Source organism: Staurois parvus, unplaced genomic scaffold, assembly GCF_062004578.1.
Source record: "Staurois parvus isolate SC_StPar_1 unplaced genomic scaffold, SC_StPar_1.0 ptg000380l, whole genome shotgun sequence".
NCBI lineage: Eukaryota > Metazoa > Chordata > Amphibia > Anura > Ranidae > Staurois > Staurois parvus.
Genome location: NW_028318176.1, coordinates 1,392,477 through 1,411,918, shown reverse-complemented (window position 1 = coordinate 1,411,918; position 19,442 = coordinate 1,392,477).

Here is a 19,442-nt window from a genome sequence, read left to right as displayed (position 1 = left end):
ATCATTTGCCCCGTTCCTAGGGAAAGGACTACAACTTCCCATGGACTCAGTCCACCCGGAAAGATTATCTACAAAAGGGTTAATGAGGAAATAGTCCGTGCCACAGACACGAGCTATGTAGTCCTTGCATGTCTCTTCAGCTTGAGGAGGGGATGGGAAATTGATTTAGATTTACCACCTCCCATATTGGTCCTACAAAATTGTTAAATGACTTAATAAAAAATCGTAAATCTCCTAAAGTTCGCCCAATAAAATCGTTATGTATTAAAAAGGAAAAATTATGTTTATAAAGGTACTGTCTTTTACAGTACTGTTTTGGATTATCTATGGTAGGTGACGCTTGGTGTATGTTGTAAGGGTCAACGGAAATGTATCTGATTATGTGTTCTCCTACATCTACCCCGGTATTTTGGATCAATACACCACACATATGTGAGATCTAGTGGAATGCTCACAGTGCTCAGCTGCCACCGCAGTTTTCACTTTGGTGCGCCTTCCATAAACGTGAGCTAGCCACAGTGGTACTTCAGCCGTGCTGACAGTATGGAGCGGGTCGAGTGACACGTGACCACTTATCACTCTCAACAAAGGATAGACAGTAAGAACTTAAATATTGACTCTATTTCAATAACTTCGACCTGTTCACTTACCAACCGGGTTCACTTATTTGCATAAACAAATTATTTTATACTCTATGCATTTGATAATAGAAGCAAAGAAAAGAAAGTTGGTTACCCTCAACAGACTAGTTAAGACTCTGTAATTAATCTAGACCCTGTCTAGGTATTTTAAATGTAGACCCCGTCTACAGAAATCACCTTTCCTTATCTGAGTCTCCCTGAGACTCAATGAAGTATTCCCAGAATACTCCTGTTACAGTTCAGAGATCGAGAGTTTAGTCAGAGCCCACGGACAGCCGGACAGACAGACAGATTTTGTTTATCTTACCGGGTGACCGCAAACGGGTTGACCTCCCAATCTCGGTGGGACCTCCAATTGAAAGGTTGTCGCTAGCCCCTGGCTATCTGTCTTGATCAGTCTGTTTGAAGGTATGGACGTCCAGAAGACTAACTTCACCTAAGTAATAGACAAGTGCACACAGTGATAGGTGAAATTAATCTACATTTTTTATTAGCGGGAAGAGGATTAATATAACAAAAAAGAAAGGTGGGGGGCACAGAGTATCTGGGAAAAACTTAATTCTCAGTAATTGATTGGCTGAATACAAATACAAGCATTTACGTCAATCCTGAATAATGATGAGAAGCAAAATTTAACTTTCCCAGGAATAAGGAATGTGTCTATAATATTACAAAAAACTTATCTGCTACATACAATAGAATCTGGCTAGATACTTTTCAAGGCTGTGAACATGATCTTTCTCAGGCATTGTAATTAGTTATAAGTAACAAACAATTATTTTCTCATGGGACAGAAATATTTGACATTTAATTGTATCATAACAGAAACAGGTGCTTGTTAATACAAAGAAATAGTTGGATACTTTCACCGTCTCTACCAAGGCTAAGCTAAGATAAGAGATAGAAGAATATTGTGAGTATAGCTCTGTAACACATAACTGACATAGCATATTTTCATTAACTCATTCTGGTTATAATACAAAACAATTAATCAACATGGAATATAAAATGGAGTAGGGAAAAACAAAATGACAGACCTAAAAGACATACATTTCCCTTCAACAAGGGGTGCAGATCTTCACGGGGGACTGATCTTGCGGGGGTGTATGGACAAGGGGGGCATATCTTCACGGGGGACTGATCTTGCTGGGTGGTAATGACAAGGGGGACAGATCTTCACGGGGACTGATTTTGCTGGGGAATAATGACAAGGGGGACACAACTTCACGGGGGACTGATCTTGGGGGGGAAATGACAAGGGGGGCAGATCTTCACTGTGGATTGATCTTGCTGGGGGGGAATGACAAGCGGGGCAGATCTTCACGGGGGACTGATTTAGGGGGGATGAGAAGGGGGGCAGATCTTCACGGGGGACTGATCTTGCTGGTGAATAAGGACAAGGGGGGCATATCTTCACGGGGGACTGATCTTGCTGGGGGGGAATGACAAGGGGGCAGATCTTCACGGGGGACTGATCTTGCTGAGGGGGAATGACAAGGGGGGCAGATCTTCACGGGGGACTGATCTTGCTAGGGGGAAATGACAAGGGGGGCAGATCTTCAAGGGGGACTGATCTTGCTGGGGAATAATGACATGGGGGACAGATCTTCATGGCAGACTGATTTTGCTGGGGGGTAATGACAAGGGGAGCAGATCTTCACGGGGGACTGATCTTGCTGGAGGGGAATGACAAGGGGGGCACATCTTCATGGGGGACTGATCTTGCTGGGAAATAATGACAAGGGGGGCATATCTTCACAGGGGACTGATCTTCCTGGGTGGTAATGACAAGGGAGGCAGATCTTCACAGGGGACTGATCTTGCTGGGAAATAATGACAAGGGGGGCATATCTTCACGGGGGACTGATCTTGCTGGAGAATAATGACAAGGGGGGCATATCTTCATGGGGGACTGATCTTGCTGGGGGGTAATGACAAGGGGGGCAGATCTTCACGGGGGGACTGATTTTGCTGGGGAATAATGACAAGGAGGGCACATCTTCACGGGGGACTGATCTTGGGGAGGGGAATGACAAGGGGGGCAGATCTTCACGGGTGACTGATTTTGCTGGGGAATAATGACAAGGGGGGCAGATCTTCACAGGGGACTGATCTTCCTGGGTGGTAATGACAAGGGGGGCAGATCTTCACAGGGGACTGATCTTCCTGGGTGGTAATGACAAGGGGGGCAGATCTCCACGGGGTACTGATCTTGGGGGAGGTAATGGCAAGGGGTGCAGATCTTCACGAGGGACTGATCTTAGGGGGGTGTATGGACAAGGGGGGCAGATCTTCACGGGGGACTGATTTTGCTGGGGAATAATGACAAGGGGGGCACATCTTCATGAGGGACTGATCATGGGGGGGGGGGGAATGACAAGGGGGGCAGATCTTCATGGCGGATTGATCTTGCTGGGGGGGAATGACAAGGGGGGCAGATCTTCACGGGGGACTGATCTTGGGGAGGGGAATGACAAAGGGGGCAGATCTTCATGGGGGACTGATTTTGCTGGGGAATAATAACAAGGGGGGGCACATCTTCACGGGGGACTGATTTTTGGGGGGGAATGACAAGGGGGGCATATCTTCACAGGGGACTGATCTTGCTGGGGGGGAATGACAAGGGGGGCAGATATTCACAGGAGACTGATCTTGCTGGGGGGGAAATGACAAGGGGGGCAGATCTTCACGGGGGACTGATATTGAGGGGGGGAGGGAATAACAAGGGGGGCAGATCTTCACGGCGGACTGATCTTGCTGCTACAGGCGGGGGGGGGAGTTGAGTCAAGGGGGGCAGATCTTCACGGGGGACTGATCTCGCTGCTACGGGGGGGGTTGTGTCAAGGGGGGCAGATCTTCACGGGGGACTGATCTCGCTGCTTCGGGGGGGGGGGTTGCGTCAAGGGGGGCAGATCTTCACGGGGGACTGATCATGCTGCTACAAGTGTGGGAAGTGACATGGGGGGGACAGTGACATTGGGGAGTGCAGTCACATGTGGGGGGGATCGGTGACATTGGGGGGCCATATCATGTGTTGGTGGGGCAGTTACATGTGGGGGCCAGTGACATGGGGGGGTAATGACATTGGGAGGACAGTGACATTGGGGGGGGCATTACATGGGGAAGACAGTGACATGAGAGGGGGAAGTGACATGGTGAGGACAGTGACATTGGGGGGGGGCATGACATGTGGAGGACAGTGACATTGGGGGGTTAGTGACAGGGGGGTGCAGTGACATGGGGGGGTTAATGACATAGGGGGGTGTGACATGAGGAGGACAGTGACATTAGGGTGGGCACTGAAATGGGAAGAGGACAGTGACGTGGTGGTGCAGTTAGTGGTGTATTTTTGTTTTGTGCTGCCCTAGGCAAGACTAAAATCGGGCACCCCCGCAACTAAAGTTGTCCCACCAACTCATCTGCAAACTCCACCCCTTCCTCTTTAGTCTCCACCTCTTATTAGAGCTCCACCCACTGACAATGATGGGGCACTATTCCTTCCGCTGACACCAATGATGGGACACTATTCCTCCCACTGACACCAATGATGGTGCCCCATAATTATTGTCAGTGTGTGAGGAATAGCGTCCCATCCTTAGTGTCATTGTGAGTAATAGTGCCCCATCATTGGTGTCAGTGGGAGGAATAGTGCCCCGTCATTGGTGTCAGTGGAAGGAATAGTGCCCCATCATTGGTGTCAGTGGGAGGAATAGTGCCCCATCATTGGTGTCAGTGGGAGGAATAGTGCCCCATCGTTGGTATCAGTGGGAGGAATAGTGCCCCATCATTGGTGTCAGTGGGAGGAATAGTGCCCCATCATTGGTGTCAGTGGGAGGAATAGTGTCCCAACATTAGTGTCAGCGGGAGAAATAGTGCCCCATCATTGTCAGTGGGTGGAGCTCTAATAAGAGGTGGAGCTTAAAGAGGAAGGGGTGGAGTTTGCAGATGAGTTGGTGGGACAACTTTAGTTGCGGGGGTGCCCGATTTTAGTCTTGCCTAGGGCAGCACAAAACAAAAATGCACCACTAACTGCACCACCATGTCACTGTCCTCTTCCCATTTCGGTGCCCACCCTAATGTTACTGTCCTCCTCATGTCACACCCCCCTATGTCACTAACCCCCCCATGTCACTGCACCCCCCTGTCACTAACCCCCCCATGTCACTGTCCTCCACATGTCATGCCCCCCCAATGTCACTGTCCTCCCTATGTCATGCACCCCCAATGTCACTCTCCTCCCCATGTCATGCCCCCCCATGTCATTGTTCTCCCCATGTCACTTCCCCCTCTCATGTCACTGTACTCCCCATATAAGGCCACCCCATCCTCAACCCCACATGTCAATGTCCTACCCATGTCACACCCCCATCCTCCCCACACGTCATTGTCCTCCCCATGTCATTACCCCCCCCCCATGTGACTGGCCACCACATGTAACTGCCTCACCAACACATGTTATGGCCCCCCCATGTCACTGATCCCCCGACATGTGACTGTACACCGCATGTCATGCACCCCCCCATGTCACTTCCCCACACCTGTAGCAGCAAGATCAGTCCGCCGTGAAGATCTGCCCCCCTTGTCATTACCCCCAAGCAAGATCAGTCTGCCGTGAAGATCTGCCCCCCTTGTCATTACCCCCAAACAAGCTCAGTCCCCCGTGAAGATATGCCCCCCCTGTCATTCCCCCCCCAACATCAGTCTCCCGTGAAGATGTGCCCCCCTTGTCATTCCCCCCCTCAAGATCAGTCCCCCGTGAAGATCTGCCACCCCTTCTCATTCCCCCCAACATCAATCCCCCGTGAAGATCTGCCCCCCTTGTCATTCCCCCCAACATCAGTCCCCCGTGAAGATCTGCCCCCCTGTCATTCCCCCCCAACATCAGTCTCCCGTGAAGATGTGCCCCCCTTGTCATCCCCCCCCCTCAAGATCAGTTCCCCGTGAAGATCTGCCCCCCCTTGTCATTCCCCCCAACATCAGTCCCCCGTGAAGATGTGCCCCCCTTGTCATTCCCCCCCCCCCCCCGTGAAATTCAGTCCCCCGTGAAGATCTGCCCCCTTGTCATTACCCCCCAGCAAGATCAGTCCGCCGTGAAGATCTGTCCCCCTTGTCATTATTCCCCACCAAGATCAGTCCCCCGTGAAGATCTGCCCCCCTTGTCATTCCCCCCCAGCAAGATCAGTCCCCCGTGCAGATCTGCCCCCCTTGTCATTCCACCCCAAAATCAGTCCCCCGTGAAGATCTTCCCCCCTTGTCATTCCCCCCCAGCAAGATCAATCCGCCGTGAAGATCTGCCCCCTTGTCATTCCCTCCCCCAAGATCAGTCCCCCGTGAAGATGTGCCCCCCTTGTCATTATTCCCCAGCAAAATCAGTCCCCCGTGAAGATCTGCCCCCCCTTGTCATTACCCCCCCAGCAAGATCAGTCCACGCGAAGATCTGCCCCCCTTGTCATTCCCCCCCAGCAAGATCAGTCCCCTGTGAAGATCTGCCCCCCTTGTCATTACCCCCCAAGATCAGTCCCCGTGAAGATCTGCCCCCCTTGTCATTTCCCCCCAGCAAGATCAGTCCGCCGTGAAGATGTGCCCCCCTTGTCATTATTTCCCAGCAAAATCAGTCCCCCGTGAAGATCTGCCTCCCTTGTCAATACACCCCCCCAAGTTCAGTCCCCCGTGAAGATGTGCCCCCCTTGTCATTATTCCCTAACAAAATCAGTCCCCGTGAAGATATGCCCCCCTTGTCATTCCCCCCCAGCAAGATCAGTCCCCTGTGAAGATCTGCCCCCTTGTCATTACACCCACCCCAAGATCAGTCCCCTGTGAAGATCTGCCCCCCTTGTCATTACCCCCCCCCAAGATCAGTCCCCGTGAAGATCTGCCCCCCTTGTCATTTCCCCCCAGCAAGATCAGTCCGCAGTGAAGATGTGCCCCCCTTGTCTTTATTCCCCAGCAAATTCAGTACCCCGTGAATATCTGCCCCCCTTGTCATTACCACCCAGCAAGATCAGTCCCCCGTGAAGATCTTCCCCCCTTGACATTCCCCCCCCCCAACATCAGTCCCCCGTGAAGATGTGCCCCCCTTGTCATTCCTCCCCAGCAAGATCAGTCCCTCGTGAAGATCTGCCCCCCTTGTCATTACCCCACAGCAAGATCAGTCCGCCGTGAAGATCTGGCCCCTTGTCATTACCACCCAGCAAGATCAGTCCCCCGTGAAGATATGCCCCCCTTGTCATTATCCCCCAGCAAGATCAGTCCCCCGTGAAGATCTGCCCCCCTTGTCATTCCCCCCTAGCAAGATCAGTCCCCCGTGAAGATCTGCCCCCCTTGTCATTCCCCCCAAGCAAGATCAGTCCCTCATGAAGATCTGCCCCCCTTGTCACCCCCCCAAAGTAAGTCCCCCGAGAAGATGTGCCCCCCTTGTCATTATTCCCCAGCAAAATCAGTCCCCAGTCAAGATCTGACCCCCTTGTCATTCCCCCCCCCAACATCAGGCCCCCGTGAAGATCTGCCCCCCTTGTCATTCCCCCCCAGCAAGATCAGTCCCCCGTTAAGATCTGCCCCCCTTGTCATCCCCCCAACATCAGTCCCCCGTGAAGATGTGCCCCCCTTGTCATTCCTCCCCAGCAAGATCAGTCCCCCGTGAAGATCTGCCCCCGTTGTCATTACCCCCCAGCAGGATCAGTCCGCCGTGAAGATCTGCCCCCCTTGTCACTATTTCCCAGCAAAATCAGTCCCCCGTGAAGATCTGCCCCCCTTGTCATTACCACCCAGCAAGATCAGTCCCCCGTGAAGATATGCCCCCCTTGTCATTATCCCCCAACAAGATCAGTCCCCCGTGAAGATCTGCCCCCCTTGTCATTCCCCCCCCCCAAGATCAGTCCCCCGTGAAGATGTGCCCCCTTGTCATTATTCCCCAGCAAAATCAGTCATCCGTGAAGATCTGCCCCCCTTGTCATTCCCCCCCAGCAAGATCAGTCCCCTTTGAAGATCTGCCACCCTTATCATTACCCCCCCTCAAGATCAGTCCCCATGAAGATCTGCCCCCCTTGTCCATACATCCCCCCAAGATCAGTCCCCCGTGAAGATCTGCCCCCCTTTTCATTCCCCCCTAGCAAGATCAGTCCCTCGTGAAAATCTGCCCCCCTTGTCATTCCCCCCCAAGATCAGTCCCACGTGAAGATGTGCCCCCCTATCATTATTCCCCTGCAAAATCAGTCCCCTGTGAAAATCTGCCGCCCCTTGTAATTACCCCCCAGCAAGTTCAGTCCCCCGTGAAGATCTGCCCCCCTTGTCATTCCCTCCCAGCAAGATCAATCTGCTGTGAAGATCTGCCCCCCTTGTCATTCCACCCCCCCAAGATCAGTCCCCCGTGAAGATGTGCCCCCCTTGTCATTATTCCCCAGCAAAATCAGTCCCCCGTGAAGATATGCCCCCCTTGTCATTACCCCCCAGCAAGATAAATCCCCTGTGAAGATCTGCCCCCTTTGTCATCCCCCCCCAAGATCAGTCCCCCGAGAAGATGTGCCCCCCTTGTCATTATTCCCAAGCAAAATCAATCCGCCGTGAAGATCTGCCCCCTTTGTCATCCCCCCCCAAGATCAGTCCCCCGAGAAGATGTGCCCCCCTTGTCATTATTCCCCAGCAAAATCAGTCCCCCGTGAAGATCTGCCCCCCTTGCCCATACACCCCCCCAAGGTCAGTCCCCCGAGAAGATGTGCCCCCCTTGTCATTATTCCCCAGCAAAATCAGTCCCCCGTGAAGATCTGCCCCCCTTGTCCATACACCCCCCCAAGATCGAAAAAAAATTATTAACAATTGTGTAAACCGAGGCATTATTTTCAATGGATTTTCATTCGTAAACCAAAAATTCTATTAACCGAGGCACACCTGTATTAGTATTGCAATCCTTTGTATTGGGATACATAGAACCAACATACCACAACATTTGTGTCACATTGGAGATATCTGGCTAGTTACACTGACCTTGCCCAGGGACCTAGGATTGATTCACACCACAGAAATACAGGCAACAGCTCTGTGGATTAGTGGTTAGCACTGCTGCCTCACAACACTAGGGTTGTTGGTTTGAATCCCAACCACGGCAATGAATTTGGATGATCTCTGTGTGACTACCCTAACATACATGTGCTGGTGGCAGCATCTTTGCTTTCTGTCTAAATGATCCCTAGAATGTGAGGCATTGTCTGTTCAAACACCTTTAAAGTAGCACCTTATGTGAATGTCAGACAATGGGATATGATAAGGGCCTAGAATAAAGATTGATTTGATAATGCTGGTTTGCACTCCACCTCCTTTTGGGAAAGTTTGTCAAACCATGAGAAGAGTGAGCGAGAGAGAGAAAAGGATTAAAAAAAATTAATAAAATAATGGCATGGAGTGTCCCCCCCCCCCAAATCCATAACAGACCCTTATCCGAGCATGCAGATACCGCATGCCTTCAAAGATTTATTTCCTTTGTTGAACTGCCTGCTTGGTTCACACTAGATGCGATTTAAAATTTTGCTTTTTGTTGGCAATTTCACCATATTTTCTGTAGATTTACCAATGAGTTATTGAATTTCAGTTGTGTTTTGCACTGCGGTTTCTATTGTAGTCTATATATGAAATCGCTACAAAATGCTGAAAAAGGTAGACAAGAACGACGTTTAAAATTGTGCTGCAGCAAATCGCTTATGTTAAGACACTCACATCCACATTCATTAGATCCGATATCAGGTACAATTTCAATTCCCAAATCGCACCTGAAATCGTGCACCCTGGATGCGACTTGGCATGCGATTTGCATGACATGCGACTTGCAAATCGTATGCCAAGTCGCACCCTATTGTCTGCTATTAGAGCAGTCACATGGGTGCGTTTCCGACACTGATTTCTAAAGTAGCACATGTACTACTTTTGTGGTGATTTGCATAGATATCTGTGTCAGATGTCTTGCAAATCGCAAGGAAATCGGCATCTTCACTGTACGTCGCACAATTTTCAAATCGGCTTTGATGTGACCAGGGTGTAAGGCCTTTTTATGTTTGATTTCCTGAGTGTTTTTCCGATTTATGGGAAATGCTGCATACTCGCAAAAGTGAATTGACATTTTCAGTATTGCATACGAGATGTGGTCATGTGACTGCCTTAACTCATGCGATAATCTGGAGTGAATTGTGCCCATAGGGCCAAGAAATATTGCCAATAGGGTTCCCTTTCACATCCCTGTTCAATGCTCTGTTGTATGCTGCACAGGTACACTTCACTGTGGCTTTCTTTCTGACTCTGATTTGTGTGGCCTGTATACCAAGGGTTAACGCAGGTGGGAAGAGGATTCATCAGGTGAAAACACTTTCTCTGACCAAATGAATGACAGTGGTGGGTGTGGCCTACCTTATATAAAGAGACACAGTAGTGGCTGATTTTTTCCTTGTACAGGCCACATTATTTCTGCAAGTCCTTGTCTGTGGTGGTTTGGGAAAGAAGAGATATTGTGGTGAATTGCCCCAGGCCACACTCAAGCTGTGTTTTGATGTGGGCTGTAAATGTTTTGCATGTTCTTCCTTCTAAGATGTGTTTGTGTGTTATTGTACAATGATTGTGTGTTTATTATCTTTGCATTGTAATCCTAACACATGTCAGTTGCTCTGCTCTTCCAAGTTTGCTTTATTTAGAATGAAATGCAGTTTTCAGACAAACCTGATAAGAAATGTATGTGTGGGGGATTTGGGGAGGTGGGAGGTGTTATTTTGGCATGTATGCATTTTTATATTGATATTTTGATCTGCAGCTTGTTTTGTGGATAAACCTAAGTGATTCATATTAACCGTTTGTTTCCTGCTGTAACCTGTGAAAGCACAGTTCATTAGAAGTATAGTCTTTTAGATTGTAAGCTCTTATGAGCAGGACCGTTCTATTTTAGCAACATCAATCCTGTTTTTTTTTTGTTTTTTTTTTCACCAAGATATTGTCAGGGCAGGGCTGTGGAACGGACAGGTAGGCCTAGTGGCAGGGTAACGCACTGGCTGACGACAACCACCACCAACAGACTGAAGTCCCTCAGGGCGCGGAGTCTAAGTCCCAGGCTGCCCTTCACCAGGGCCCCTGATGGTGGGGATGGACTTGACGCAACCAGGGACCAGGTTGCGGCCCCCGAGACACCCCAGCTGCGGTAATGGCCGCCGCCAATGGCGTGTAGCTGGTGAGAATGACAATAGCGTAGTCAGACAAGCCGGGTCAATAACAACGGGACAAAACAGTACAGAACAGTAGACAGAGAATCACAGGTCACGGGCCGGGTTCAGCAACGGAAGGTCAGATCAAAGGGAAACACAGAGAATGGTCTTAGTCACAAGCCGAGTCAGAATACCAGAAGAGTCACGAGCGTATACACAGAGCTGTAGCAAGACAAAGACACAAGCCACAAGTGCAAAGAGCATGTGCAGATCCCAGGCTTATATGTACTCAGCCGCACCCCTCTGGGGGATGGACCTCAGAGACCTGAAGGCATAAAAGATTCCCATCATGCTCAGCAGAAATCCAAGATGGATGCTAGCACATGGAGTAACATAACCTCTGGGAAAAGGTAGGACCTTGACAGATATTGAATGTACCTACTTGTTGCTGTCCAAATAAATGTGGAATGTGTATTTGATCAACAAATATTTGGACTATTTTTGGGGGATTATTTCATGTTCTAGTTGAATGTAGCACAGTGGCTAAATGGTTAGCACTTCCACCTGGCAGCACTAGGGTCGTTGGTTCAAATCCCAACCATGGGACCTCCTGCCTGGAGTTTGCATGTTCTTCCTGTGCCTGTGTTTCCTCCAGGTTTCCTCCCACACACTAAAGACATGCTGGTAGGTTAATTAGATCCTGTCAAAATTGGCCCTAGTATATGTATGAATGTAAGTTAGGGCCCTTAGATAGGATGCCCCTTGAGGGTTAGGGACTGATGTGAATTTACCACATATATATGTAAAGCGCTGTGTAGATTGACAGTGCTATATAAGTATCTGAAATAAATGTACTAGCACCCCTAACACTTATTTTTGCTAGCTATATAATATGAACAAATCTTCCTTGTTAGAGCGCACATATTCAAGTATGTCCAAAATAACAAACCAAAAGGCCCCCTATTGCACGACAAGACCATGTTATGTACCAATGAATAGGTCATGTTCAATGTGCAGCTAGCTATTCTTTTTCTACAATCCTCTTAACAGGGCCCCCAATTTATGTTGACTTTTGGCCTTTACCAGCAAATATATATTTGCCAATGTCATATACACAGTAGAGCTGCAAGCATACATTCACCAATGCCAAATCCACGATAGAACTGCAAACATATATTTGTGAATGTTATATACACAATGGAGCCGCATGTAAAATTGTTATGGTGCACAAATAAATGCCAAGACTGCTGTTGGAGGAGGCGCTAGAGCAGCTGTCATACCGGAAATACGTCATGACGTTGGCAGAAGGACATTTGCACACCATTGAGGTACATAGCAGAGGTTCAAGGTTCTTCCTAACTATACAGGTGGCACAGACACAAGCATACACCCAGGGCCACTGTTAGATATCACGGGGCCCTGTACAGCATACCTGACAGCCCTCCACCGCCAGAGAAAATATCCAAATTATATTTATGGTAAAAATACACTAAAGACATTATTAATTGACATAATCCCAACCATATTCCTGTGAAATCTAAATGATAAAACTGAACTGAGTTCATAAATAAAGCTGTGTGTGTAATTGAGGTCTTGGGGCTCATTCACATGGGTACTGTGGCCTGTAGAGTGGGAATCAGTGGTTTGTTTTTGTGGCTATCGCCGTTTTCAGGCAACCTATGTTACACAATGGAAATGCTGCAGGTTATAATTTGACAAGCATATGGGTGCAGGTGTACAGCCCTGAACACAGACAGTGAGCATTCAGGGCCACTTCCCCACGCCTTCACACCTGTCAGATGACAACCTGTGTTCATACAGCTGCTGTGTCCCCATACTGTAACAGGTGGCTCCAGTCACATGAACAACCCCTCATTCATGCTGTACAGGCCAGAGGACCTGTGTGAATGGGCATTTTTTACTTTTTTTTCCTCAGCTCATTAATTTCAATGGGCTGCCTAACATGTGGGAACATGCAAAAATACTGCAGGCATGTTATTGTAAAAGTGTGTTGCACCTAACCGCACAGTAGTAACGTGGGGCCATGTGTTTTGGTGGCTGTGAATGCATCTGTGTTTACTAGACATGTGGAGGTGCAATTAAGTTTTCATCATGGTACCTGCGCACATCTGCAGAGGGCATTGTATTTCTTTGCTGTGCTGCACAATGCGTGCTCTTGCATGCGTTTCTGCACCACAAATAGTGTGAACAAGTCCTAAGGGCCAGTTCACACTATAGAAACAGTCTAGATGTGTTCCAGATGCGTTTTTGCGTGCACTTTTTTGATGCATGTTTAGCGTGTTCCAGAGCATTTTGGATGCGTTTTTGATGTGTTCCACTACATTTTGGATGCATTTTTTGTGTGTTCCAGTGCATTTTGGATGTATTTTTGGTGTGTTCCAGTGCAGTTTGGATGCGTTTTTGACGTGTTCCAGTGCATTTTTTTATGCATTCCAGTAAATTTTTTTCCCCTCTTTTTCTAAAATTTAATTAGGGACATGTGCGTTTTAGTGCGTTCCAGGGCGTTTTACCGCGTTCCAGTGCAGTTCTATGCATAAACAATGCAGCCTGTTTGATTTTTTTGGCAGCACCTGCAACACATTGGAACTGCAAGCGCTGATGTGAACTATGACATTGACAACCATATAACCTTCTTTCTGTGCATTTTGGATGCAAAAAAAGCAACTGAAACACATGTAGTGTGAACTGGCCCTAAAGGTTATTAGAGGTCAGGGAACGGGACTGACCAGGAATTGTGAATTCAATCAGACTAGTGGTGATATACAATCAGCAATCGTATAATAATGCTAGATCTGAGCTGTAGGTGATAGGAAATGAGACACATTAACAAGATCAATAAATAGTTAAATAAAAAGAGTGGGGTGGTGATACATAGATTTGCAGATGGAACAGGTGATGACAGGGGCGGTGTGGGAGGGGGTCACGTTGTATAAGGAGACAGGTTTAAGGGCTCGTTCACACTTGACTTTATTTCTAACTCTTGCCAAACGCCCCTATAGCATTTGACAGGTGTTTGGGAAGCATTATTAACGCTCCTCAAATGCTCCCCAAACGCCCTATATGCGGTTTTGAGGCATGTGATAAGCATTTACCAAGCGTTAAAACTGCACCACAAATGCCTGTAATGAAGTTAAATGGTATTGACACTCCGAAAATGCCTCGCAACCACACCACAAACGTCTGCCAGGCATTTGATGAGCGGCCCCATAGACTTGAATGGGAGGCTTCAACTCCTCCTGACTCCACAGGAGGTGCCAGTTTTGCCACGATGCAATGCTAAAGCTTCAGTGTGAACAGCACTGTGTGTTGCCATGTGCAGAATTTTCATAGTCCTTTGAGAAGCGTAAAAAACGCTTCCCAAATGCCTGTCTGACGCCTGCTGACAAAGCTAGTGTGAACGCAGCCTTAGAGAAAATAAAGCTGTAATGAAATATAAACAGAAGGAAAATTGAAAATTTCAAACATGTCAGAAGTAAAGGACGCAGGTAAGATTCACTCCCTTTCCACTTTCTAGTCAGTAGCCAAAATCTTAATTAATTGATCTATATTCCTGGCACTGACAGAACCCTGGAAATTGATCTCCATATTTTGGGCATTCACAAATGTCAAAGAGCTTACAATCTAATGCAGGCCATAGATGGGTCGAAAATCGGCTGAAAAAAATCGGCCAATTTTTTCACCGTTAGTGGGTTAATTGGTCGGCCGTTTAATCGGGGTTTTGGCACATTTATTTTTATATTGGTAAAGTTGGGAAGAAGAAAAATTCCAGTCCGCTATTATATTTTACATGAAAAGTCTTGCGGTTGCAACAATGTATCTATTTGTATCTGAATAAAAACATCTGTATCTGAAATGGATACAATGTTGCAACCGCAAGACTTTTCATGTAAAATATAATAGCAGAGCTCTCTGCAAGGGACAGAAGTAAAAATGCTGGTCGTAGACGGGACGAAAATCAGATGATTTTTTTGCTGTTGGTGGTAACATTGGCCAATTGAATGACCGATTTTTTGTATATACTAGGCCCAATTAACCTAACAGCATGTCTTTGGAGTGTTAGCAGAAACATACCAGTGCAGAGAAAGCATGCAAACTGAGATGCAGCCATGACTGGGATTAGAACTCATGACCTACGTGCTATAAGTTCTGAGTTCTAACCACTGTAGGAGACAGAGTTTGAGCTCCAATGTAGAATAGTTATATTGTTTAAAAATAATGATAAAGCGAGCTGGTCAAATTATATAGACTACTAAAATGGTATTACACACGATCAATATAAATATAGGTATAGATATGAAGGTAGCAGCTAGCACTCAGGGTATTGGCAACAGTCCCAGAATAGAAATATGTTAAAATAATAGTGCAGTGCTATAAATGCATGTTATCATTCATCAATGCATGTAAAATCCAAAAAGTGCAATAGTTTATTTATTTTAGGTACTTTTATAGCACTGTCAATTTATGTAGTGCTTTACACATATATCGTACATTCATATCAGTCCCTAACCCTCAAGGGGTGTACAATCTAAGGTCTCTAACTCACATTCATACACTAGGGTCAATTTGGACAGGAATCAATACACCTACCAGCATGTCTTTGGAGTGTGGGAGGAAACTGGAGTACTCAGAGGAAACCCATGCAAGCACAGGGAGAACATGCAAACTCCATGCAGGAGGGGCCATGGTCAGGAATTGAACCCATGACCCATTTACTGCAAGGCAGATGTGCTAACCATTAAGCCACTGTGCTGCCTGTTAATGATGATGTAAACTGGTAAATGGTGCTAAAAAAAGTTCATATAATCATTCCTGAATAATGGAATGTCCTTTGTGTGAGAGTACCAACTCAGAGAGTGCCTATGAATGGCACGTGTGGTTTATCCGTGACGAACAGTAGTGCATGAACTCGTGAAAGGTAAACCACCCTTGGACGTGTGTATTACACTATTAAGCACCTTTCTAGCTCCTGTGGCTCCCCTTACCATTTTGGCACCCACCCTGAAGGGTGGATGGATGGATGGATGGATTGATGGAGCTGGATGACTAACCCATAGCTGCCAGCATACCGCTGCACCCCCAGATGTGTGAAGTGTATAATCCATGCGCATTAATACCTTAACATAGAATAGTTACATTATTAAAGAGAAGGAAGCTATATCATTATATTGGGAACTTAGAACTAGATATTCCAAATTATTTGAGATATAAGTGTGAAAATGTTTAACATTTGAAAATAGAATGTATGACATTCATTAGTAAATGCATTAGTTGTCTGATCATTTTGGAGAAACAGCAAAAAAAAAAAAATTATAATATAGGTGTACTTTTTATGTTACATTCTAAGTATTCTCTTATGCAAACAGGAAAACGCCAATGGTACAAAGCCCACGCTTGTGCGCCATCTAGCGAACATATCCGGTATTGCGCCTAAAAATGTGCCAGACAGGATTCCACATTTACTAATAGCAAAGTAGATGTTCGTCAATGAGATTGCTAGACGCCTCTCAGAAGACTGACAAGTCTTCATTGATTTAATTGAGTCTGCCTGAATGTTCAGAGTCTGCTGGTAGACTCAAGTCTTAGTAAATCAGGGCCATGGGGTGGCATCACATGCTTGATGTCCCCGGCTGGCCCCGCCCCTTACCTATATAAGAAATGTCAGGGAGACTGGCTGCATAAGGCTAGTAAGCCTCCTCCAGTGCGGAACGTTTTTTTTTTTTTTTTTCGGATCGCCGTGATTGACGTTGGATCTACTTCGGGGGACATTGTTTTATTAAAGGACTTGTCAAAGACCCTGTACTGTGTTTTTTTTTACACTACACTTTTGCTTTTTTTGTGAATGAGTAGCGGGACCATGTACCGCATACTCATTCACGTAGGGGGGGGCCGGGATCTGGGGGCCCCCTTCCGAGTGTTCCCGCCCCATGTGACATCATTGATGTCACATGGGGTGGGATCACATGTTTGATGTCCCCGGATGGCCCCGCCCCTTACCTATATAAGAAATGTCAGGGAGACTGGCTGCATAAGGCTAGTGAGCCTCCTTGAGAGCGGAACGGGTTTTTTTTTTCTTTTTTCGGGTCGCCGCCGTGACATCGTGATTGACATTGGATCTACTACGGGGGACATTGTTTTATTAAAGGACTTGTCAAAGACCCTGTACTGTGTTTTTTTTTACACTACACTTTTGCTTTTTTGTGAATGAGTAGCGGGACCATGTACCGCATACTCATTCATGTATGAGGGGGGTGGGATCTGGGGGCCCCCTTGTAAATTCATAAACCAAAAATTACGTTAACCGAGGCGTTGGTAAACTGAGGTACGTCTGTATTAGTATTGCAATCCTTTGTATTGGGATACATAGAACCAACATACATCTGAATTGGCAACATAGCACAACATTTGTGTCACATTGGAGATATCTGGCTAGTTACACTGACCTTGCCCAGGGATTTAGGGTTGATTCACACCACAGAAATACAGGCAGGATTAGTGTTCAACAGCCTTGTGGATTAGTGGTTAGCCCTGCTGCCTCACAACTGCCTCACAACGCTAGGGTTGTCAGTTTGAATCCCAACCATGGCAATGAATTTGCATGATCTCTGTGTGACTACCCTAACATACATGTGCTGGTGGCAGCATCTTTGCTTTCTGTCTCAATGATCCCTAGAACGTGAATTACAATGAGGCCTTGTCTGTTCAAACACCTTTAAAGTTCTCCCTTATGTGAATGTCAAAAGATGGGATGAGATAAGGGCCTGGACTAATGATTGATTGGATAATGCTGGTTTGCACTCCACCCCCTTTTGGGAAAGGTTTGTCAAACCGAGAGAAGAGCGAGAGAAAAGGATTTAAAAAAAAAATAATGGCATGGAGTCCCCCCCCCAAATCCATAACAGATCCTTATCCAAGCATGCAGATACCGCATGCCTTCAAAGATTTATTTCCTTTGTTGAATTGCCTGTATGGTTCACATTAGATACAATTTAAATTATGCTTTTTTTTCACCGAATTTCTGTAGATTTACCAATGAGTTATTGCATTTTCAATTGTGTTTTGCATTGCGATTTCTATTGCAGTCTATATGTGAAATCGCTACAAAATGCTGAAAAAGTTAGACAAGAACTACTTTTGAAATTGTGCTGCAGCAAATCGTTTACGTTAACACACTCACATCTACATTCATTAGATCCGATATCAGGTACAATTTCAATTCCCAAATCTCACCTGAAATCGTGCACCCTGGATGTGACTTAGCATTCGATTTGCATGCCCTGCGACTTGCAAATCGCATGCCAAATTGCACCCGATGTGACTGGGGGCTAACACCACAGTCACATCTAATCCGATTTGGAAATTGGGCAACTTACAGTGAAGCTGCATGCAGGGGCGGACTGACCATTCGAGCACTCCGGCACTGCCCAAGGGCCCGGGGTCCGTAGGGGGCCCCATGAGATGCTCCTGGTACCTTTCATTGGCTTTTTCATAGGCTTTTTTGGCTGTGGGCAAGGACACAGGGGCCCCATGATCCCCTATTGCCCGGGGGCCCCATGAGTTGTCAGTCCGCCCCTGGTCGCACGATTTCAAAATCAGATTGGATGTGAATGGAGCCTATAGTGGACAATAGGGTGCGACTTGGCCTACGATTTGCAAGTCGCCTAGCATGCAAATCGCATTCCAAATTGCACCCGATGTGACTGGGGGCCACCCCGGTCACATCAAAGCGGATTTTGAAGTGGTGCGACTTACACTACGGTCACATCATGGGACTTACAGTGAAGTCACATGATTTCAAAGTCGGGGACATGCTGATTTAAAGTACGATTTGCAACACATCTGACACAGATCTCTCTGCAAATCGCATGAAAAGTAGTGTATTCATTACTTTAGAAATTGTTGCGTCTCCAACCAAGTTTGAACCACACCAATATGAACGCTCTAATAGCGGTCACATTGAGTGTGACTTGGCATGTGATTTGCATGACATGCGAGTTGCAAATCGTATGCCAAGTCGCACCCTATTGTCTGCTATTAGAGCAGTCACATGGGTACGTTTCCGACACTGATTTCTAAAGTAGTACATGTACTACTTTTGTGGCGGTTTGCAGAGATATCTGTGTCAGATGTCTTGCAAATCGCAAGGAAATTGGCATCTTCATTGTACGTCGCACAATTTCTAAATCGACTTTGATGTGACTGGGGTGTAAGGTCTTTTTATGTTTGATTTCCTGAGTGTTTTTCCGATTTATGGGAAATGCCGCATACTAGCAAAAGGGAATTGACATTTTCAGTATTGCATACGAGATGTGGTCATGTGACTGCCTTAACTCATGCGATAATCTGGAGTGAATTGTGCCCATAGTGCCAAGAAATATTGCCAATAGGTTCCCTTTCACATCCCTGTTCAATGCTCTGTTGTATGCTGCACAGGCACACTTCACTGTGGCTTTCTTTCTGACTCTGATTTGTGTGGCCTGTATACCAAGGGTTAACGCAGGTGGGAAGAGGATTCATCAGGTGCAAACACTTTCTCTGACCAAATGAATGACAGTGGTGGGTGTGGCCTACCTTATATAAAGAGATGCAGTAGTGGCTGATTTTTTCCTTG